Raw genomic sequence first — 24,443 nt, forward strand, 5'->3', positions numbered from 1 at the left:
CTTATATGTTAAAGGTCAAAATATGTTCAAAAATGCCTAGTAAAATCAAGGCAAATGGGAAAACCCGTGAGGACCCGCCTCATGAAGTGGTATGACAATTAGAGTAATTGTACAAAAAAAAAAAAAAAAAAAAGAAAAGAAAAGAAAAGAGAAAAGAAAAATCTTCAGGAAAAAGTGAAAGAAATTAAGCTGCCACAACTGTAACAGGTTAAATGAAAAAAATCAAAATTTAATGTATTCTCCCCTGTGTCATCTTGTTTTGTCAAGACATCAAATAGAATTGGGAAGTACAAAATAACAAGCCCTTGAGAAATCACAGCAGCCGACCTTTTTGATGTTGTTGATTTACCTTGTTCTCAGTTATTTGAACAATGATGTTTCAGATTTAAGGGCAAGATAAAGCTTAAAAATTAAAACATGATACCAAGGTATTCTTAAAAAGTGCACCATAACATTTAGCCTGCATCTTCATTGATTAGCAGCTTTTGACCAGGTTTGAAAATGAGGTACAATGCACGTGTTCAATATTCATTTCTCCTTGTTCCAAATTAATTTCTCTTCAAACAAACTGCCAGGTTGGAAGAGGGACTCAGAGATTATTCCTAGAGCCCTAAAGTAGAGGCCCAGTTTAGCTCTTTCCAGATAATTCAAGTCCCTACAGTGTGCAGACGATCGTCCAACAGGCACCTGAATTTTCTTTCGTTTTTTAATGAAAAAATAAATAAATAAATAAATAAAGCTGAATGTAGACTGCCATGTACAAGGAGGGGGAAAAAAAACGGTATTTGTACACTGCGAAATGACTAAAACCAATATCCAGAAATATCATGCTGCTTCCAAGAAAAGAACCCTTGCAGCAAACAAAAACACATTTAGCTTAGGGAGCCAGGACTACCCCCAAATGTAGCCACGCAGGTATACATAAAGCTGCACTCCTTCTCTGCCCCGTAAGATCCACAGCTCATCAGCAACATCATTCCCAGCCTCATATGAAATACTATGTACAAAGGTATATAAAATCAATATATGACAAGATAGCGTTCTCAAATTTTTTAAGTAGACAGCTTCCAAAAATTTCAGTAGTTAAAAACATCTGATTCGAAGACTCTCAAAGTAAATAACTCAGTATTTACAAGCACTAGTAGAATTTGTCAAACCAGGAACTAGTTAATAGCTGCTTAATGATTATTACTCCTCGACAATAAATTCATAGCTTAGCATGTAACACACACAGATGCAATTTATGTATTTATTTATTCCAACCCTCTCTAGTCAACTGTTGCTGCCTTATCCCTTACTTATAAATCAAAGAACTACCAGAAGTGGATTCTAACTGGCTATGATATTTGACCAGTTACCAGGAGCCTAGTGTTAAATTTCTCTTTAGTGATGTTCCTCTACAACCAGACCACATAATAAAATAAATCCCTCCACCCTTTTTTGCCAATTCAAATTTTACTCAAATTTTAGCTCAAGCTGAGAAGCTGGTCACAATATTCTCTCCTGATTATCTCAGAAACATAGTAACTGTAACACACTTCTGCCACATTAGCCAAGATAAACCTGGAATTTCATTGCTTTTAATTAATCTGGATTTTAATTTCACTGTATCTTACAATTGTGTGGAGGCGGTCTGAAAAGTTGCAGAACTGGTCAGTGTCATGAAAGAGTTTATCTTTCAAGTGACAGCTTCTGACAGCGTGCAAATACAAGGCAGCAATGGTGAGGGTTTTGTTTTTAAGGTACATTTAACTGCAAACAACAACAAAAAAATTCAAACCAACCATTCCTATCATAAGCTTTCTGATAATTTATGGTTTACCAACTGAGCAAGGTTACGCAACACTGCATGCCTTTAGATGCATTATTTCAGCTAGTTGAGATTTAATTAAGATCACAGACTCTAAAATCCCTGTCAAATGAAAATGCAGAGCAGACAATACACCATATAACCTCATGCAGAATGTTTCCATTCCATCCTCTGGAAAAATATGAGTTAATCCGCGTTTCTATGGCTGCAGACAAAAGTTCACTAATTTTGTTTTCTTTTGACACCTAGGTTGTTTTCTATTATATGTCATGAGATCATTCCCTTCCAGGGAGGGAAGAAGAAAATCGAGAGTGAAACATGTTGCAGAAAACGCACTTGACATTACCATCCGACATTATCATAGCTTACCTATGATGTCATCACATTTTCATATAATCGGCCCATGATTAGGAAAGTTTCATTTTGAAATAAATTTATTTAAAAAACACAACACAAATAGGAAGCCTACCTTTCCTGAATTACTCAGCTTAAAAAACTGACAGGTTAGGCTTCTCATTTCCTTAACTGACCAACTTTTTATCGGCTGAACTGCACATAGGAGTAGGAAAAAAAGTTCTTAGGGTAAACAGGAGAATATAAAGCCCCTTGCTTTCCTTCTAAGCATAGTCCTGGGGGAGGGGGCGCGGAACAACAACAAAAATCCCCACAAACCTCTAGATTTCTTCTTACGTATTGATACTGACCCATTTTCTTAAAGAAAAAAAAAAATGATCATGTTTTTATTTGCATCACCTTAATATTTAGTTGCTTATCTCATGCCTTAGAAATGACAGGTGCTTGCAGTCTCGTTCTTGACAGGCCACTACACAAATAACTGTCTTGCCTGAAAGGGCTAATGCAGTACTAATGAACAATAAATCAACTTTGATTATCAAGTGTCAGCCCAATCCGTTTTCAGTTCAACTCTATCACATCCCAGAGTAAGTCAGTCACTGTCTCTGGGTAGGCAGTCTGTATTTTGGTTTCATTTTTACACACTTTTCACTGAAATGTGTCAGGCAGCTACAAAGAATCACATAAAATAGAAGTAGACATTTTTTCAATTTATGCGAAGGGGATTCAGAATGTGCTTCTGTCTTCATTTGGTTTACTTAGTGTTAAGTCCTAACATCCAAGAACGCTTTGCATTCTTTCAAACAACAGTAACAGCAACACATCAAATCCTAAACTAGAATCTCAATGGGATCATGTTTGAGGTCTTTGACAATGACATGCTAGCTTGAGCACTTTACCACATAACCATCTCTGACTGCACATACACATTCCTCTTAGAAAATCTTTTACAAACAAATGAACAAAAAAGCAACACCGGGCCACTTACAAAATAAAAAACTTCACTGGATTTAAAGTAAAAAAAAAAAAAAAATTTTTTTGTTTTGGCTTCTTTAACACTGACTTCCTAATGATAAAATAAATGTAACTTATTTTTTTCTTAAGCAGATTAGTCATTGATAGTATGATTCACATTTCCTGTTATCAGGCTTAATTTTTCCCCCAAATGTGTCACTTTCAGAATGTTGGAATCTATGGAAATTAGGTGATTTGCATTTTTAAATTGGCTTGATTAGAACATTGGTCTGTGTGGACAAGAATATAAAATTATTATATTTTCCTTGTAACTGGTAGGCCTTGAAGGAGTTAATCCCAAAGAGGAAGAGTCTATATGTACTTTGCTCTAAAACTTTACCACCTACTTCCTAAAGGCCCCCTCCTTCCCATCACGACTCCTGGGGGGCGGGGGAAGTCTCCTTTCCACTGACCGTCTTTCAGGCAGTTTTGACAGTTGAGTTAGTTACATTCAGAGCCCGGGAAGATTGGGAGTACCCCGTGGCAATTCTTCAGCCGGCTGCACGTCCTAACTCAAACCCTGCTCCCTACTTAATTAATCGGCAAAGTAATGCACCAGACTCCAGAGACTCCCCAACCTGCCAGAGTGTCCCTTAGTTCGCCTGCCTGTTTTGGTGTGGGGCTTTATTCCTCCCCCTCCCCCTCTTTGCTGTGTGTGAACTCCTTGAATTTGAACAGCTAAGCTGAAAATAGCCTAGACAGATATAGAAACAAAACTATCAGAAGCAAAGAAACATCCACACGGGTTACACTGAGATGGAAGGCTCCTTGTATATTTCACACGCTCTGAAAGTGACATAAATCACACCCCAGATACGTCCCCGAATGGAGTGATGGCGAGGGCTTTACCAAAGTGGCTGCGTGAAGGCCAGACCAGCAGAAAATGAATCGCAAACGAAAAAGAGAGCGAGAGCGCGAGAGCAACACACAAGCAGGACTTCCTCCAACTCTCCAGTACACCCCACCCATGAACATTTAAAAAAAAGAGAGAGAGAGAGAGAGACAGAGAGAAAGGGGGGAAAGCCTCTCTCTCTCTCCAGGACCCACAGGCCTGTAGCTCCTTCACCCACCTCTTCACTCCCTCCCCCGCCTCCACTTCCAGAGCGCAACTCCCACCCAAGTTGGTAAACAGCAATTGTTGTTATTATTTTTTAAAAAGACTCAACTTGGAAACCCTCTGGCGCTCCAGCCTTCCCCAGTGAGGCCCCAGGAAGCTGGCACCGCGGAGCCCGGGGAAGGAGGGCAGAACGGCAAAGATCAATCATAGGGACCAACCTGACACTCTCCATGTAGCCGCCAGGCGCGCGGAGCCGGCTCGGGGCGCCCGCGCGGGCCGGGCGTGGGGTCCGGCGGCCTCGGCGTGCAGGCGGACTGCACGCGCGCAGGGGCGCTCCGGCTCGCGGGCTGACAAGACGCGCCGCGCCGCGCCCACCCGCCCCGCCCTGCTCCACCAATCACAACCCGCCTCTAAACACCCCGCGCCGCGCCGCGCCGCGCCCCACACAATGGGCTCCGCGGCCCGCTCCCCGCGCCCGCGCGCCCCGGCCCCCTCCGCGCGGCAGGTGAAATCACGCTCCGGCGAAATCCTGCTTTTGTCTCTAGAGCAACTCCTCTTAATTGCTGTTAACCCTTTGACCTGCCTCCGGCTGACGTCTGGGAAGCCCGGCGCGGCGCGCATCTCTCCCGCCGGCCGGGGCTGCGGGTTTGGGGCTTGGGGCTGGGTTGCGTGTTTGGTTCGTCTTGGAAACTGACAAAGAGTTGTCCCAAGCTTTCGGAGGAACCCGAGAGGCAGAGGAGGGGAGCCGGCGCGCCCCGCGCAACCCCGACTGCTCCGAGCAACTGTTCGGAATAGGAAGGGGATGCGGGGCTCCAAGGCAGCGCAGAGAAGCGCTTTCCTCGAAAACGGCCTCTGCAGAGAACTTTCGCTTCAGGACGAGGATTTCACCAAGCCTCGGCCTCCCCCCATCCCACCCCCCCAACCGCTCCCCACCTCCTTTCTTTCCAAGAGTCGGGCTCGCCAAAGCGTGCTTGTGCGCGCGGAGGAAAACTAACCCGACACGGGGCTTGAAATAAATAACAACCGAACGTGCCTCGTCGCTGAACCGAGCTACTTCCCCTCTAGAACGACAGCTGCTCCAGAAGGCATCTGCTCCAAGTTCGCTAAGAAATAATTCTTTAAATTCCTTTTTTATTTATACAACAACAGCAACAACAAAAGCTACTCTCCGTAAGCACTTGAAGAGGACCTCTATCAGAAATAGTCACTGCTCTTTAATGCTATTCAAAGCTGAGTGTGGTGTTAAAAAAAAAAAAGTCACCAACATGCTGAACTTTGTTGGCTCAACTGGCAAGATCTGAATGCCAGGTTAATCCAATAATTTTCGGCAGCATTTATCGTCCTTAAATTTAGAGAGAAACTTCTTGGCCTATACTTAAATAAAAAAACCAAACAAACAACAAAACTCAAACGTTTTTATTTATTTATTTTTCCCCAAAACAGTCCAGGAAAAGTAGTGACCCCAGGGATTACCTATTCTCCCTCAATTAAAAAAAACAAAACAAACAAACAAAAAAAAAGACCACAGATCCTAAGGGAGCAATACCACAAGGTTTACTTGCACGTGTTTTTCCATTTGAGGCATTTAATGCAGGTAACTACAAACCAGAAAGTATATTGATAATATTTCCAATCAAGCAAATGCCTGAATCTCAATAAGGTCAGCGAGGCGCAGACAATTCCCCCATCAATCTGGCTGTAAAAGAGACAAAAGCTTCAGTTGACTGTCAACTTATGATCCGATGTTAAATGGGTGCATGGCAGGTCGCTCTCCACCCTAAAGTGTTTTTGTGTCAGACAACAAATTTATTAATGGCATTTTTCAGGTCACAAAAAATGTGACCCCACCCTCTCATGAATATTCAATGGCGGACTGAGGGTGTTCTTTTTTGGGGAGAGGGGCCTTAAATCTGCCAGAATGTACCTGGAATCAGGAGACTTCTGACTCTTAAAGAGACAAGGCACTCTTCCGGGAGAGGCTGCCCCGGGCCCCAAAGACAGGAAATAAAAATATAGGAAGTTCCCTTCAACCAATGCACAGTGAGAAAGTGGAAATGGTCATTTCAGAATACACGTGATTGTTTTCAAAGGTATTCAGATTAACTTGAGATTTGATGTCAGTGGACAAAATGGGGTGCAACTTTGAATAGGCAATTCATGTTTTTTAAAGATGAGTTCTTGGTGAGGCATCCATAAAACTCATGCATGCTTTTACAAGTTGGACTAACTCCTTTGTAGGTCAGTGTTTATCAGCTAAGTCTCCGGGAGCATCAGAACAAATAACAAACAAACAAGCAAACAACAAACATTACAGACGCTTATGAGCCCGCCTGTGGCGACAGCCTTACACAAAATAATTAGAGAGTGACGCGAGGCACTGGTTACACAAGCACTAAATTGCACAGCGGTGGCTTTGAGCACCACCGGACCACAGAGAAGGGGGAGATCAGCTTGAGCAGGAGAGGTCTGGGAAGGCCCCTTGGGGAGGTGGTGTTGAAAGGACTGATGGTTTGGATTGTCGGGGAGGGGGGGTGGTGGTGTGACGGTTTGGAGAGGGAAGTCATTTAGAAAGCTAACTCAGAGGCCACCTGGAGCCCTTCCCACCCTCTCTCCAAACATGACAGGGTGACTCACCTACTACTTCTAGGTAAGGAAATGCAGCATCAGTGATAATCCTGGAGAAGCTGTGTCTATGCCCAGGCCATTTTCATTTGATTCGGGACTCTCTCAGGATCCCTTTCCATGTGGTCCTGTCAACCTGTGCTGTTTCTGGGATTGGGTGAGAACTAAAATCTCGCACGGCTGGAGTACAATTTAAAATGTCAAACCTATGGTTAAAACTCAGAAGACTCAGTTAATATCACTGATTCATCACCGGGAGGGCCAGGTGGCTTTGGAGAGGCTAGGTCAGAAAGCAATTCCTCTCACCCCCAGACAGCAATATCTGTATTGTGGGAGCTTTAGAAACAGGATCTCATTTAATTGTCCTAACTTGAAAAGAAATTGCAATTCCCACTTCACAGAGGACAAAACTGAGGTTCAGAAAGCCAACTGTGATTTTTGTTTTTTTTCACCCTCTAAGAATTAAACATACCTAACTAAGCAGAGAGGTCCACAAGGGGAAGCAGATATAGAAACAAAGTTTCAGAAAAAGAATGGCCATGATAACTTAAAATGATACCTGGGGGGTGGGGGGAGCTAATGTTTAAGGAAGAGTGAAGGAAATGCTAAATACCATACTTAAAAATATTTTTGATGCCCACATCCTAACACCCACAACAGATACAGCCCTTGTTCAAACACCACATATTAAGAAACCTGTCAGTTGCTAAATGAGTCCATTGTGCAGCTGGCTGTGTACTTAAGAATAGATTACTATGATCCCACACCAAACTCTAACCACCAAATAACACACCTGGGACTAAAATCATGTATTATACTTGGTTCTGCTGAGCCTTAGCCTTGAACGCAGAAAAAAGTGAAAGGTTTTACTGCTCATTCAGAGCCCTGAATGGAGAGAAGATGTATTAAATGAAGAGTCAGAAGGAGCGTCTTGTCAGGACATTATTCCTACATGCTGATAAATGGCATGGTAGGGAAGGAGACACCGGCCATGGTCCCTGGCCCACGTGGTCCTCAGCTCCAACTGAGGTCCTGCCTTGCCAGAAGCTGCTGGGAAATAACCAAGGAATGGATACGTGAATAGACACTGGCTCCCATATATCCAGCAACAGTGAGAGCGGGAGACCTCCTCAGATAAAGTCAATTATGGTACCATGTTCTCATAGGTAACTACTGCGATTTCTGTTGCCAGAAAGTTCATCTGCCGGACTAAGTGAAATAAAATTGATGAACAGTTTGATGGGTTGAAAAATCAACTGTGTGACCAGAGGCCAAGACTATAATTCAATTGCCCATCTTTTTCCAAACAATGCTTGCATTAACACTTGCTCTCCCTTTTCCAATTAATTTAGGGGAGTACCCAAAACAGGTATTCTGAAATGAAGGAACTTAAAGAAATGTGACGGAGTGACTGTTGCTACAGAGAAAATGGTGAATCCCTCACCATAGTAACAGGCTTGATGACCCGCCCAGGGAAGTGAGTCCCTCCAGAGGGAGCCCTGCTTTAGTCTTTCTGAGGTCTCCAAAGACTGCCAACCAGCTGCCAATTACAGGTACTAAATTGTAACACCAATGCCCGAATACTGAGATTTGGGCACTTGTCTCCAAGGAACCACAGCTCCTTCTTGATTTAAGTGCTTTTACTTAAAAACATAAATTAATACATCATCCATCTACAGGGAGCTAAGGCAGTCAGCTCCGCGTCGATACCGTTTATGTCGCGCTTAAGTCTATGCTGACCATACAGTTCATTATGTCTTTTAAGATTTTATTTATTTTATTTGAGAGAGTGCGAGCAAGCATGAGCAGGGTAGGGGGGACAGAGAGACAAGCAGACACTCCGCTGAGCAGGGAGCCTGACATGGGGCTCGATCCCAGGACCCTGAGATCATGACCCAAGCAGAAGGAAGATGCTTAACCAACTGAGCCACCCAGGCGCCCCTAAATATGTTGGTTTTGGTCATGCCTACGTGGCCAAGGGAAAGGACTATGAGTTCCTACTGTTCCATAGGAGTTGATATTTCTCTTTTTGATGCCTTCTACACTGTCAGGAGCATCTTCATTTAATGCAACATTTTATAATGCCAGTGCTCCTGGTTAATTTATATATACACAGTTACATGTCAACATTCAGGTGACTTAGGAACATGATGGGGAAATAAGCTATGGAAAACATTTACCCCCTCCCCTTGCTCTAAATGTCAAGACACTCAGAAAACAAAATCATATGTAATCACCAGTAAACAAAATCTTATGCAGAAAGAAAAATGGCCACATCCCGTCCTAAGTCTGCATCTTCTGGACTGTAACAAATTATTCTCTCTCATTTACGATAAAACTATAATCCCTTGTTTTAATAAAATGTAAAATGTATTAGTGGACGGCTTCTGCCATAAGGTGAGAACAGATTACACGGAAATGTGTAAAGTTCTCCAAAAGGTACATGTTTGGGGGCAGGAAAGCATTTCCCAAAGAGCTTCGTCCTTCAGGTATCAGGAAGAATGAATCGTTACGACCATCAAGTGTGAGTCCGTATTTCCTCTCCAAAGAGTAACAGCGTTCCTGGCACACCCCCACACAAACCCTCGGATTTAAGGGCAACAAGAACTGGATCAGTGAAGGGACAAGAATAGATGGCTCTGGGGGCATGAAATGACATTTGAATATTTTTTTTGAACACTTAATTATGGAGAAATCGCTGAAAATCTGATAAAGGCAACTGGCCACCTTTATTTAGTAAAGTCAGCTTTTCCGGAGCCGTGGGGCGTGCAGCAGGCCTGGAAAGAGGCAGAGGGAACATGTTGCATCTCGCCCTCTCAAGGAGGCTCACAGGTCTCCCTCCCATTGCAACGCCACCCTCCTGTGACCCTAAGTTGACACACCCTCCTAGCAAAACCTTCTTTACGCCTGCCCTCTGCTGGTAAGCCTGCCAGGATTAGGAAATTTTGACTACCTCCATTTATTCAAAAGACAACTTTTCAAAGCTGGAGAGAAATGAACTGTTCACTGGAATATATAAATTCAGACACTTAAAAAACGGGGGGAGGGGCTAGGGCCAGTGAAATATGGCACTTTTAATGTAAAAATGCACATTCGTCTCGTCGATTGCCGGCCGGATCACAGCCCAGAAGTGCCAAACTCTACATTTTAGCTTGCCTAAGAGAACAACCTGTATTACTGTCGGGCATCTTGCCTTCTCTTTTGCTCACTCTCCGGGGAGAGCCTGTCGGCGCGTTTTCAATAAAACACCTTCTTAGCAGTAAAGGGCCACTGTTCCCAATTCAGTGGTCCCTAAGGTTTCATGATACAGTATATTTAGCTGACTCGAAGCTCAAGTTTTCCTCCGGCATTCGTAAGATCCACATAAAGGAAAGGAGGGGAAAGCCAAAGAAGAGCTTTCGCCTCTCCTTTGTTTAAACAAGCAAACAGTTAACTTTGAGACTGATTAGCTGACATGACTTAAACACGAAACAACGGGACCCGCGCCCATGCGCTCTCCCCCACTCCGGGGAACCCTCTGCACGTGCGGGCCAGACGGGCCTGCGGGAGGGCTCCGGGCATTAGGGGGTAAATTTCCGCAGCAGTGTGCAGGGGTTTAACGGTGCAGCTCCTGTCAGTGTCAATGGAAAGCACGAGGCCTTACAAATCCCTGCATACCATTTCAAAAATATATCTCCAAGACGGGAAAATGAAGCTTAGCAGTTGCAACCTCAAAAGCATTCAGGAAGTAGCACTCTTGACAGCGCTTTAGATGCCGAGTAAATGCTCTTATAAAGAACACCCAATCCAGCCGACAATAAATCTTACGCCGGGGAAGCCCGCGCAGGGCTGCGGAATCCCCTCCGAAGATAATTGCCTTCCACACTGTGTGGCAGAGAAACTGCACCACGGCAAACATTTTCTGGAGCCCTGGAGCTCCCCGTGGATTTGCTCTCCTTAACAGGCACTGATTTTAGACACACACACACACCCCTATCTTTCGGAGAGACCCTCTAAAAATCCAAAGGTTTGTCTTCTTTTCTACAGAGAAAGTTAGAAGGCTGGGTCGCGGGGGCCAGGGCGGCCCCGGGGAGGCTAGGAAGAGGGGCTACGTGGAGCCACTCCAGAGCAGAATGGGAAGCAGGCATCAAGGTACGCGACTGTCCCTCTTCACTCCCCACCCGCTGGAGGCTCCTGAGGTTTCCAAAGGTTCCAAGGACTGGGACTCACTCGGCCAGCCCGTAAGGAGGTAGGCAGACTTTTTCCTAGTCCTAAATGCCCTCAGGCAGTCTGTCTAACCCTGAGATGATGCAGGAGCCCTGGGATCTGACAGAGGCTTCTATTAATGACTTTGCCATGAATTAACAGTGCAACTGTGGGCAAGTCACTTCACCTGTCTGCGCCTACACACTTCACCTACACAAAGAGAAAAACCTAGGTTCTACCCTGCCTGGTTTCTGGAACAGTAACAGGAACAACTGTCATTATCGATAGCTTGTCCTTCACCAGGTACACATTTTACACAAACACAGGATTAAGCTTTGGGTATTTTATGGCTTACAATTAAGGTCATATATAAAGCATAGAGAAAACTAGTTAAAAATTATGCATAGGATTTTAGAGGCCAGGAATCCCGGATGCTACCGTGTCTACGGTAAATCAGGGAATAAAGAGAAGGAAAACAAAAAAATGTTTGGCAAACAACTTGAAAGCCCTGATTCTGATGGTCTGGAGGTCATAGCCGGTGAGACCCTGTGAAGGAAGGATTACTGTACCCACTTCACAGATGAGGAACCAGGCTCTGAGAGTTGCAATTACTTAACCGACGTCTCACAGACAGTTGGGGGAGAGGAGGCAGTTGAACGGCTCTCAGACCCGGCTTTTGCCCTATCTGCCAAGCAGCAGATGGGGCTGAGGACTGAACTAAGCCTGAAGAACAAAGAGGCTGCTTCACTTTTACTCCCTGGGAAAACAACTGTGCCCAAGGGTCGCCGATTGGTCAGCAGGAGTGGAACCTGAGATAATAAGGGCAAACCCTGACGTCCTCCTTTGCCGGCAGTGACAAGCCTGAAAGACCACACACATGCAAAAGTGCCCGGGTCTGGCTGGATGAGGGACCCGGGGTGCACACATCCTCCTAACTTCTCCTTCAGGGGGGAGCTTCCACGGCTGAGAGGAGACACACACACACACACACACACACAGACTTTTCCCCTCATCTCCTTCAGACACATCAGTGGGCACGAGGCAGTGGCCCGGGACCCTGGCCTCGAGGATGGCCGAGCTCTCCTGGCATCTTAGATGTAAACATAAAACACCCTGGTACTGGGGCTTATTTTGCTCCTGATGATAAAAGTATGGTAGTTCTGGAGAGAGTCTGCCGTGGGTTCTGGCTCTGACGGCACCATTGCCTGACTGTGTTTTTGGTAAATTACAGTCTCTATGTGCCTCAGTTTCCTCCCCCATAAAACACACACACACACACACACACACACACACGCACCCTAATCATAGTTCTTCTCCCAGAGGGTTGTAACAAGGACTACATGACATAGGACGGGTCACTGCCTGGCAAACTATAAGCATTCTGCTGTTTCCCCTCATCATTATCGTTGTCGCTATATACCGCTTTTCCTTCAATTCCCTCCTTCTGCTATAATGAAATACCTGAAAGCAAAAGATTTCTTTACCATCTCAGACTCATTCTTCTGGGTGCATAGATTCTAACTACAGGATTTACACAAGAACTCTTATATCCAATTAATCTTAACAATGGGAGAAGATAGTTGCTGGTCACTGTTTTTTCATTCCAGGGTAACAAGGTCCTAGACCCCTTGGTCTTCCCCAGCAGGCAAAATGGCAGCGTCGCATCAATCCCCAGGTGCCTGGGTGGGCCAGAGCCAGCAGCCAGCTCTTCACATGGATGTGTGAAGGAGTCTGGTGGTTTGTTCAATGAGTTCTTAAGGACCCACTGGAATCAGCTACGGCGGGGTATGCCCCGAGTGCTGAGAACATGGGGGCTGGCCAACATGAGACCTAATTCATGGAACCTTCATCCTATGACTTTATAATATGTTGCTACTATTGTCTCTGGGAAGGAAAGCCTTAGCATTCCATGCTCTAGAGATTACTCAGCTTGTACTCAATTATAATGACCCAATAAGCTGATTTTAGGATTCTTTTCAAAGTTGCCAACATTCACACTCTCCGAAGCAAGGAATGGAGTCCTGTTAGTGCTGTCAGAGCCCAAGGCCTACCACCAGCCATCATTTTATCATTTGCTGAATTTGAAAAAAGATGCATGGGCAGGAAGCAGGGAAGAGGGGTTCCTTCCTGGGCCCGGGGGTAAGGGGACTTTTAATGAAGACAGAGATGAGGCTGTATATCTAAGGTTGATGCTCTGACCTGGATGGCAGGGCAGGCAGTGTGGGGCAGGCAGTTTCAGCGACTGGGAACAGGAGGTGCAGGCATTCGCAAGGGGGAGAACATGAACCATCGCACCAGGGAACTGTGAAGTCCTTACCAGGGCTGGGGGTTATAATTCATCCTGGATCTCCTTTCCTTTGAGACCAGGGTTTTCCTCCTTTCCCAGCGTCACCTGTCCTTCCTGTCCCCAAAATGTATTCAATTCTTCCTCTGCCATTCTTCACGTTTTGGGCATGGTCTCTGCTCTGCATCTCTCTCATGTCCAATATTTAACATGATCTTTCTTAGCCTTGACCTCAGCTAGCTCAAGCACAGACACACACACACACACACACACACACGCACACACGCACACACACGTGTCTGCAGAGTTTGAGGTGCTTTCTTCCTATCCTGCCATGCTCTCACCATGTGGTTCTGACGTTTCTGACCCCAAGATTTTGACTGAGTAGACCTGTGATATGCCTCTGTACTTTTCTGGATTGTGAGTCTGCCATACAACCGGGGAGCGGGAACCACCCGCATAAAGTTAAGAAGCACGGACTCAGGAATTCGATATTTTGGTCACAAAAGCATTTTTAAGTGACATCGTGCCAGATACAGATATCTTATTATGCAATTAGTTAGAACAAAAGCATGAGGAGAATTCACATCCAAACAGGGACAAATGTAGAAAGCATCAAGGACTCACACTAATCCCTGAGAAGAGGAAACGGAACTCTAACAAAACCAGCCCCGTCCAGACCGCCACTGGTCTTGCACTCGTCATTCCCTCTTCGCAGCACGGCTCCAGTCACTGGACTACAGGGTCCAGTCTTAGTGCTCTTTTCCTGAAGGCAGCCTAGCTGTGTTAGGGCGAAGGCAGTTCCTGTTCACTTCTAGTCTCTTGCTCCTTTTCAACTAAGATGGGGCAGAAAGGACAACCGAAGTCCTGTCTATTTCCACGAAAGTTGAGAGAAGAAATGAGCCAAGTCTACACAAAAACCAAAAGCCATTCCTCCATCAGGCAAATTGTCCTCCTCGACAGAAACACACACACACACACACACACACACACACACACACACACACACGAGAGCAGGCTAACTCCACATAACGTAGCAATGTTACCACTATGGGAACTCAAGTGGGAGAAGTACCCCTATTCTGAAGAACCACATCCAGCATTTACAGTCAATGCCGGGAATTTCTGCATTCTACCAAACGGGGAATGAGCTCACCAAATATCAAAAAAAAGTGCCCTGTACAAAAGGGCCCCTGAACAAATACTTGATTAATTTATAAACAAATGAATAAACGAATGAATTAGTTCATGGTTTTTTTTTTTCTCTCCTTCTTTCGCATTTATGTTTCACACATTGTACCACCTCTAAACTATAAGCTCCAAGAAACAAATAGTGCTAAGGAAAAAATAACTAGCTACATGTTAAATAATAGCATCTGTTAAAAAAAAAATAAAAAAGGCCCAAAATGGAGTTGCTTATACTAAGCTCCAAAGCACCATACTGACACTTAACTATAGTTTCGGCTCTCTCAGAAACAGAATCTTATACCAGTCTGTGAGGAATCACCTGGTTGGCGCTCGTTAGGTAATCTGCCTGACAGACCCCTGTCATCCCGCAAAGGAAAGAAACTTGGCAAAAGCACCTCGCTTTTTGCCCCAAGTTCCTTGTTCCTGTTCCCTTCTGCCTATAAAATTTCCTGCAGCTCCTCAGAGCTCCTTTCTATCTGCTACATTGGATGTTACCCAAGTCGAACTGATTTCTGCTCAAATAAACTCTTACAATTTTTAATACGTCTCAGTTTATCTTTTAACAGTTCTGCTCTCAGAGGAGGGATGTGAAGGAGGCCTCTCCCCACCCCCACGGTCCCCAGGAGCAACGAACGACTAGACATAGGTATCTGCGGAGCTCCCTGGGCTTGCTCTGTTCTCGCTGCCTCTGGAGGAAGTAGCTTAGTTCATCCTGGATCCTACCTCTGCAGTTTTTACATGATGAATGTCAGACTTTATTTGAACATTTCTTTTTCTAGACTAGGCCCAGAAACGAGCCAGAGTCAGACTGGGTCTGACTTAGAAACTGGACGGGTTCTGGGGCCGGACTGGGACCAACTCGGAAATCAGACTGGGTCTGGGGATAGACTGGGTATGACTTCAGCGGGACTAGGTCCAGTGTGAGACCTCAGGGGAACAAAATTTTGTTCTGAGGCTGAACAAGCAAATTAACCTTACCAAAGAGAATCTTTAATTACAAAGGCCATGGTGGAGAACTTTGAACCTTATCCACTTACGAAGGTGTCCTAGAGAAGAAGGCATCATAGCCAAGTACTCAGGATAAGAAGTAAAGGAAAAATCACTTCTCCTACCTACTCCATAGTTTCTGGTCACTAGGACTAGACCTACTAACACACCCGACTCTCTCCAGACCCGACAAAGGGTGAAAATTCTTACCAGGGTTGTCTTTCCTATACCTCTGGGATACCCAGTTGAGAGAGGAAGGTAAAATTTTACATTGTCCCTTCCTCTGAAGATTCATACTGGCAGGCAAAAAAACATATGTAAAAATTAGATCTTGGAACTGTGACTTGTGAATTTGCTTTGAAGCACCCACTGGTTATGATCCTTTCTCTCCTAGGGACAGCTACTGCCTTCTTGATTGTCTTGCTTTGTGTCCTCAGAACTTGGCTTGGCAGCCATCAGGCTGGAGCATCCCTTGGCCGCAGAAACGTGGGCTGCACTCCATTTGCAGAACCGACCGTTGTCGGCTCTCCGGGCGATGGTCTGAATCTTCCTTTCCTTGGTTGCCTTCAGGAGTGGCTCTGGATCTTGAGAGGGTGGTAACTTCTGGACCCTCTTTGGGAGACCTTTTGTGTCTAAGGGAGTGTTCGGTACAGCCAGGAATACAATTTGTCCCAGCTGGAACCTCACAAGGTATTTGAGGTTTTTTTGTTTTGTTTAAGTAACTTCATGGTTAGAATCTGGCCAGACTGGAAGGTGATATTCAGAGGCTGAATCAGGTCTTCGCCCCTAAGCTAAAATGTAAGCTACAGGAACTCCGAGTCTGTCTCTTTACCTTTGTTTATGTATGCATGTTATAAATGGGCGGTATTTTTTCAACCTCCATATCATAATGTCAAATTAATTTGTAAAGAGCTCTACTTAATTGGCTTAGAGGCAAAGAAGTGTTTATATGAACCAAGTATACTCCCAAAAGTACGGAAACTAACCCAAAAGTGTTTCAAGTTCATGTGATCTAGGATGATCTTCAAGAGGAAAAAAAAAAAGTTAGTGTAACTTTGTTAGTTTAAATAAAACAGGCAAGTCTTTCGAGTTACCAGCATTAAATATAATACTTTTATTCTACCTGGGTTCACTAAAACTCAAATAAGCTCATGTTATCTCAGAGAATTTGTCAGTGAGGAAGAGAACTCAAGATGATGGTTAGCTGTTTAATGTCTCATGAAATTCTCATGATTAATCTAAACATAATTGTTAAGAACAAGTGAATTAAATATACAAGTAAGTACGATAAAACTTAAAAAGGAACTTTGTAACAATAATTATGCTTTATGGTATGTCTACTTAAAAATAGTTTCCAAAATCTTCTTGGTAACTTGAAACTTTAAAGTTATACTGAGCTGAGTTAAATAATGGATACTCGGGGCACCTGGAATGCTCCGTGCGTTAAAGCCTCTGCCTTCGGCTCAGGTCATGAACCCAGGGTCCTGGCATCGAGCCCTGCATGGGGCTCTCTGCTCAGCGGGGAGCCTGCTTCCTCCTCTCTCTCTCCCTACTTGTGATCTGTCTGTCAAATAAATAAATAAAATCTTTAAAATAAATAAATAAATAATGGATACTTATTGACTACATAGATCATTTCAAATAAGATAAATTACTCAACATTAATTACTGAACACAGGTTTATGTGCTTTTGCTTCCTTTTACAGAGAAACTAAGGATAGTTAGATCTATTTATAAACAGCCTTGTTGCCATGTTGGAAAATTTACTATTAGGAAGAATATACTTCTTGAAATTATGAAATATTTATCTATTTGCCAACCCACAACTCTCAGTTTTTCACTGGCAATTAGGAATTCTACTTGTTAAGAATTCTAGGGGTACCTAGGTGGCTCATTCAGTTAAGCAGCCGACTCTTGATTTCGGCTCAGGTCCTGATCTCATGGGTCATGAGATCGAGCCCCACATCAGGCTCCACACTCAGCAGGGGGTCTGCTTGGATAGTCTCTTTCTGCCCCTTCCCCTGCTCACTTGAGTTCTCTTTCAAATAAATAAATCAATCTTTGAAAAAAAAAAAGAATTCTAATTAATATATGTAATTAAAACAAGAGATAATAAAGGTTTAAGGACACACTACAATACCAAAAGTGTACTTCTGTAAAACGAAAACTTAATTGTCTTTCATCTACTAAAAAACAAAGTTTTCTTGGACTGTTGGTCTGCTTTTTTTTTTTTTTTTAAGATTTTATTTATTTATTTGACAGAGAGATCACAAGTAGGCAGAGAGGCAGGCAGAGAGAGGAGGAAGCAGGCTCCCTGCTGAGCAGAGAGCCCGATGTGGGGCTCGATCCCAGGACCCTGGGGTCATGACCTGAGCCGAAGGCAGAGGCTTTAACCCACTGAGCCACCCACACCCCTATTGGTCTACTTCTGATAAGAGACTAAGAAAGGTTTTTCTTTACTTGTTATCTACCTGAAAAGTAAAGATTTTGTGTCTTACAACAGGATTTAGTGTGCTTCATATTGTCTTTATCAGATCTTGGATTACTTAAAAAAACCCAGTCTTCTCAAGAGAGTTAAGTTTTGCTCTCAGGTATGTGACCTTCTGTATTTATGTTAACCCCTTCTACTGTTACTTAAATAAATTAAGAAAAAAAATATTTTTATGAGAGAGAGAGCATAGGAGTTGGGGAAAGGGGCAGAGGAAGAGGGAGAATAGACTCCCCACTGAGCAGAGAGTCTGACATGGGGCTGGAGCTCGAGACCCTGAGATCATGATCTGAGCCTAAGGCAGACATTTAACCAACTGAGCCACCCAGCTGCCCCCTACTGTTACTCTGGTTAAATAGATAATTTAGTAATATTTCATAATGATCTGTGATCCTATTTAGTCAAATGTTTAAACCTTTTGATGTTGACAGAATCCCCAGAATCAAATTCTAAATGAAGTCTTCTGGCCTCAAAGTAACTTTGGTATTTTCTAGCAGGTCCTGGGAGCTTCTCAAAAGATTTGTTCTCTTTCCAATAAAAAGAGATATTAAACGAATTAGGTTTATTTAACATATCAATTACATGGGAAGCATTATCAAATAAGAAGTGATATTAAACCTTTTTGGCTTATATTTGTATGGATGCATGTTATTAATGTATGTGTTCTAGAAATTGTGTGAAATTCCTAGAAATCTGGTATGTCCTGTATGATGTTATAGGTAGTAATTGCAGTTATCTTAAAATGCTGTATGTCACAGAAATAATCAAATTTCTTTGTCAGTTCTACTATAATGAACCCTCATCAGATCTTTAACCAGGGGAATTTTTAAGTCTTTTCATTTCCAGACAGTTTTGTTTTACTCTTAATGCTTTTGCAAATGTCCTTTATCTTCTGAAAGATGAACAGAAAAGACTGTGAAAAGTATTCTAGAATATAGGTTTCTGATAACTTCAAGATCATAAAACTGAACTGGGTAAGAATTTCCAGAATTAATGAAAAACTGGATTCAAACAGAACAAGAATTAAATAATATGGGATTGAGTCAAAGTTATAAGTATGATTTTATATATGTATATTTTTTCTTACAACATTTTCTTTAAAGTATTGCTAGTTCCTGATGACTTTCTCCCATCCACCCCCGATTTAAGGAAATCTTTTTCTCTTTTCTCTTAAGCCATCTGTGACTTACAGTGATTTTATTAAGTATACCTTTGTAAACAGAATTTAAACATTTATTGGTCCCTCCAGAATTTGGAAATTTACTGAGTACTTATTTTCATGGGAATATAGTTATCTTCATAAGTTCATTAAGTATATGTGCTCTTCGGGATGACTGGGTGGCTTTAGGTTAAGTGTCTGCCTTTGGCTTAGGTCATGACCCCAGGGTCCTGGGATAGAGTCCCGCATCTGGCTCCCTACTCAGCGGGGAGCCTGCTTCTCCCTCTTTCTGACAAATAAATAAATAAAATCTTAAAAAAAAAAAGAAGATGTGCTTCTGGGACACAACTAGAAACACTGGTTATACTACCAAGATTTTAACTGGAATGTCAGATTTGGGAATGTGCATAGATTCAAATATGACCATACAGCTTTAAGGAACTAAGGTTGACTTTCTAGGCAGGTTCATAAGGAAGATCACCTCATAGCAGGCCCAAGAACCTCAGGATAACTTGAGGACATCAAGAAGAGGAATGTACCCACATCCATAGGTATTCCAGGTAAATTGTGATGGTGAGTCCTTGGCTTAGCTTCTTATCCTGGAGAGGTCTGTAAAGTCCGATCTAAGATTCCTTATGAAAAATTCCAGTAAAGCAGATTTCCAAAAGAACCTACATGGTCAATACTATCCTTGCTGTACTGTGTAAATAGTTTAACTTGACTAGACTTCTTTTATAAACATATAGTTTCGCCATGATTAGCTTTGGTAGAAATGAGGATGATTGTAGAGAAAAAATTTATGTTTCAGTATATACAACGTCGTGTATATGAGATTCTAGCCTTGTTCATTGTCTTTGAATTTTTGTTTTACACTTATCAACTGGATTGGATACTGAATTCTTCTAATGTCCTCAAATATCTGGCTCCAACTCTCCAAACTAGTATTTCCAATTTTCTCCCACCTTCCTGATTCGGGATCATGAAGAACAAAGAATGCCCTTAAATCTCCTCGGAAGGGACTATACCGGGCCTGTCTCACAACCTGGATAGCAGTCAAACTTCGGGGACTTGAAACTTGGGTCTTCATCTTCCAATTAAAAGAATTCCTCCAGACTCTTGGAATGGCACACCAGCCGGAGATCTAAATTTACTGTCTTAGGAAGTTCCTTCTCAGAAGCAGAAGGCATCTTGAGATGGCCAGTCCTTCCATGGTCATAGATCAAGATCTTCACCTCCAATATGAAAGCTTTATTCCTTTTGCCTTTTTGCTACTTGTTTTCTTCATTTCTGTTACTGCACGGGCAGACAATGTTCCTTACCTCTGGCAACCATCCCTGAATCCACCGCTAACAGAGTACCTGCTCAATAAAGATCCCCAGACTTTCAGGCCCAAGTCGTTCTTGATAATAGGATAGCCCTTGATCATCTTTCAGCTGAGCAGGGAGATGTTCATGCTGTGGCCAATGGCTGCGCTTGGATCAACTGCCTGTGGAAGTCGAGACTCAGCTACATGAGATCACTGAACAAGCAAGCTGGCTTCACAAAGTGACTCCGTCAACAGGGTCTTTATTTCACTTGATTCTGACTGGTTTAGGGCTTGGGAGGCCGTAGGCTCCAAAGTACGTTGTAGACATTGGGAATTTTCCTGCTTATATCATCACAGCAGTCTCCCTGGTATGCTCTATTCTCTCAAAAGCTTTCTGTGCATGTTCACAGCCACTAACTACCCAGCAAAAGATCTCCCTAAGACCAGAACATCAGACAAGGAGTGAAGAGAATGGCCAACTTAAAGGATGTGACCCTAATGTCATGACCTGTGAATACTGCAAAGACAGTCAGCAAAAAGGCATCAAGACCTGTGAATACCACACAGAGATTCAAGGTGTGTGGTGGGGGTGGGGCGAGGGAAGACAAAGAAAAAGAAAGAACAAAGAAAATGAAAAATACAAAAACAAAAAACTGTAAGAACTCCAGAGCTGGGAGTATCACCAATGCCCTAAATTTTGATCACGTGTCTTAGACTGAGAATCTGATCAAAAAGGGGAACTGTTAAACAAACAAACAAACAAACAAACAAAGCAGGCCTCAAATGGACTCAGTTTTGCTGAGCTCCATGTCACCAAACCGAGAGAGACTTAATACAGTTTCGGCTCTCCCAGAAATGGAGTCTGAAACCAGTCAAGCCAGGAGTCACCTGATCAGTACTAGTTAGGTCGTCTGTCTAACAGACTCCTGCCATCCCTTAAAGGAAGGTACCCTGCAATGACCAATCCACTTTTCTGTGTTCCCACTCCCATCTGCCTGTAAAAGTCTTTCCTTTTGTACAGGTCCTCGGAGCTCCTTTCCACTTGCTACACATCTGGGGGCGCTGCCCAATTCAAGTTGATTTCTGTCCAAATAAACTCTTAAAAATTGTAACATGCCTCAGTTTTTCCTCTAACACACTTCTATGTAACACGCACATTCAAGAGAAGGAAGCATTTCTATATTGGCCAATGTAGGGACTAAAATCTTACTGATGACAATTTTATGACTGCGTGACCTCACGTGCCAAAAAACGCACTCCCCATCTATAGTGCCCTTCACCCTGCTTGTGCTGTCTCTCATGGACTCTCTCTCTCTCAAATAAATAGAATCTTAAAAAAAAAAAATAAATACAAAGTATGATTCAAGGATCACATAAATCACTTTAGATTTTATGGCTTTGAGTCCACTCAGGTCACGGAGGACAACACAACTGTCCCTACTAAAGGTAGACAGATACCCAGATTTCTCTAAGGACATCTATCCTCCACTTGTCTTGCTAATTTGGTCACCTGAAAAGAATCCTGACTGGAGATAACACTGGAGATAAGCCCTTCCCCAGCAGCTGTCCGCACCAGAACAGCCCGAAGCTGGATTTTCGTGGCTCCAGGTGTCCCCACTCCACTGTGCTGTGCCTCTGACGCCTCTTGCCTGACACGACGAAGAAAGAGAACGATTAGGGAAAACCTCCAGAAAGGCCACAGCCCGCCCTTCATAGGAGCCACTGACTAATCATAAACAGTGGCGACGCAAACCCTCTTCTTCAGAAGCAGACCCGTCACTGCCGTGACCCCTGCCTCTCCTTCGGCAGCTGGGTCCTGGGCATTGCCGGTTTGGGAGCCAAGTTCATCCCAACAGCTGATGCTCCCTAGCTCTGCCCCTTAGTCATTCTGCCCCTTCCGGTCACGGCCTCACAGCCTTGGTCTCTCCCCTTCCCTTTCAAGCTAACCAGGTTCTGGTTTTGTTTCAAACGCGGAGCCGGCATTCGATGTGTGACAGACAAGGCCCTCCACACTCTGGCCTGCCCCAACCCCCTTCAAACGTAGCATCCAGAAATGAGCAAGGCAGGTCAGGTGTCTAGTCCCCAGGAAGTCAGAGACTCAATTCCTCATTATTGTATTAATGTAACTGCGAGTTGTTGGTGTCCCTGGCCCCAACCAGGTCACGGCGGGCTCCTACTGATTTCACAGTCACCCCCTAACTAACTGTCACCTGAACCACTGCTACACTGGAGCGCTTACTCCACACTTACAGAGTGGTCTGCGCTTTGCATTCATTCCCATTAAAGATCTTTCCTCAGTTTGATCCAGAATTTTGGCCTGCTGAGACTTTCTTTTTCTTTTTAATCGCGATTCTTCAAAATACTAACTCTTCCTCATCCTTCCTGGACACACGCAATTTCTGTCATCCCTCCATTCCTTGAATCGCATAATCTGAGCTGTGTTATGATCAGTTTGCTAAATTCGTGCATTCTCGTGTTTCATGACATCTAGGGTACAGCGGTACACCTGCTATGTGACAATTACCCCCAATGGCTCCATGCTGGGAATTATTCACGTTTGTTACCTGTTCCCACCGAATACGCTGCCTGGACCCCAGTAGGCACCGCATGCACAAATGTTCTTGACGCTTCGGTGAATGAACTTACTTATCTCTACCACAACCCAGTGAAGACAGTCTCGTATTAGTCCATGCTTCCTGGTGCGGAAACTGATGTCTAGAACATTAAATAACCCACTCAGAATTAGGTACCACGTTCCACGGAACCAGCACTTAAAAATAACGCCTACAAAAACTACAGAACATGAAATACACACTAATCGCTCATTTCAAAGCAGGACTCCACGACCGGTCGTGTGTCTCCTCCTCGTCTGACTAGTGGCGGGGGGTGGGGGCGGGACACACCTCCCCAAGCACACCTCACACCGGCGTTCTTTTTCTCCTTTCCACAGAAACAGACGAGGCTAAAGAAATTTCCAAATTAAAACCTGGCGATGGTTTCTATATTCTTGTTTCCTAAACCTATAAATCAAAACTGTCTAAACAGGTCATAAATGTTCCTGGGCGATATAATGGGAAAAGTTCTGATTTATGGTGCCGGTAGAATAATTTTAAATAATTACATAAGAGTTTTGAAAAATGCAATTAACACCTTTGGAAGTTTTTTGAAATGAAAATGAATCTCTGGAGATGACTGTTCCCAGACATAAAGATAGCCCGTTAAAAAATAAAAATAACGCTACAAGATGCAACTGTGTCTGAATGATCCTACGGAGACAGGGCAGCACGGGAGCTTTGATTTACAAATGGGAATTCGGAGCATGACCACATCAGTACGGTCTTCACTCTGCCGCCGTATCCCATGATAACAACACAATTAGCTCATGTCATTACCAAACATCAAAATTAAATCACCAGGTAAACATCTTGTTTCTATTCAGCCCCAGCTGATGCCTCTCTCCCTCTGTACTGGTTTGATACATCCTACGGCACTGTCCTTTGGAACACTTCAAATCCTCCTACCTGCTCTTGCGAATCTGGCCAATGTTCTTTCCTTCCTCTTTCTCCTCATTTGTGATTCATCTCCTCCTTCAAAATCCAACCTTCCCCAGATGAAGTCACTCTGAACATCCTTCTTTAACTCTAACTTCCCTGGTACCAAAGAAAGTCTTAGGATCTCTGAATTCCCCTTTCCGGGCTGACCACACTGTCAGTTATTATTTTACAAGATAAGCCACTTTGTCAAGCTGACTTGGGTTTACAAAGAGCCACCTGGCTCTCTGTCCCTCACTCAGTCTTCCTCACTTCCTCACTCTCTTACTACCTTTTCTGAAGCATTTTCAACTCGGGAAAGAGCACAACCAGGCCACCTCAGACAAAACGAACTTTGAAATTAGGTATGCACTGTTTAATGCTACCTGTTCTTCACTGACTTCTCGATTTACCTTGGATGAGAACGGTCAACAATGCCGAAGCAAAAATGGACTTTTC

General features: G+C 43.6%; 1 protein-coding gene across 18 annotated transcripts in view; it reads right to left on the reverse strand.

The window, feature by feature from the left end:
• FOXP1 (forkhead box P1) overlaps positions 1-24,443 on the reverse strand; it is a 586,176-nt gene that overhangs the window by 101,269 nt on the left and 460,464 nt on the right. The window contains exon 1 of one of the 18 annotated variants that reach the window (XM_045990393.1): positions 4,454-4,628. The exons of the other annotated variants lie outside the window; for them this stretch is intronic. The gene's annotated coding sequence lies outside the window, so the exon portion shown is untranslated. Of the gene's footprint in view, positions 1-4,453; positions 4,629-24,443 lie in introns of those variants that run through there. 18 annotated transcript variants of the gene reach the window in all.

Source organism: Meles meles, chromosome 20, assembly GCF_922984935.1.
Source record: "Meles meles chromosome 20, mMelMel3.1 paternal haplotype, whole genome shotgun sequence".
NCBI classification, from domain to species: domain Eukaryota; kingdom Metazoa; phylum Chordata; class Mammalia; order Carnivora; family Mustelidae; genus Meles; species Meles meles.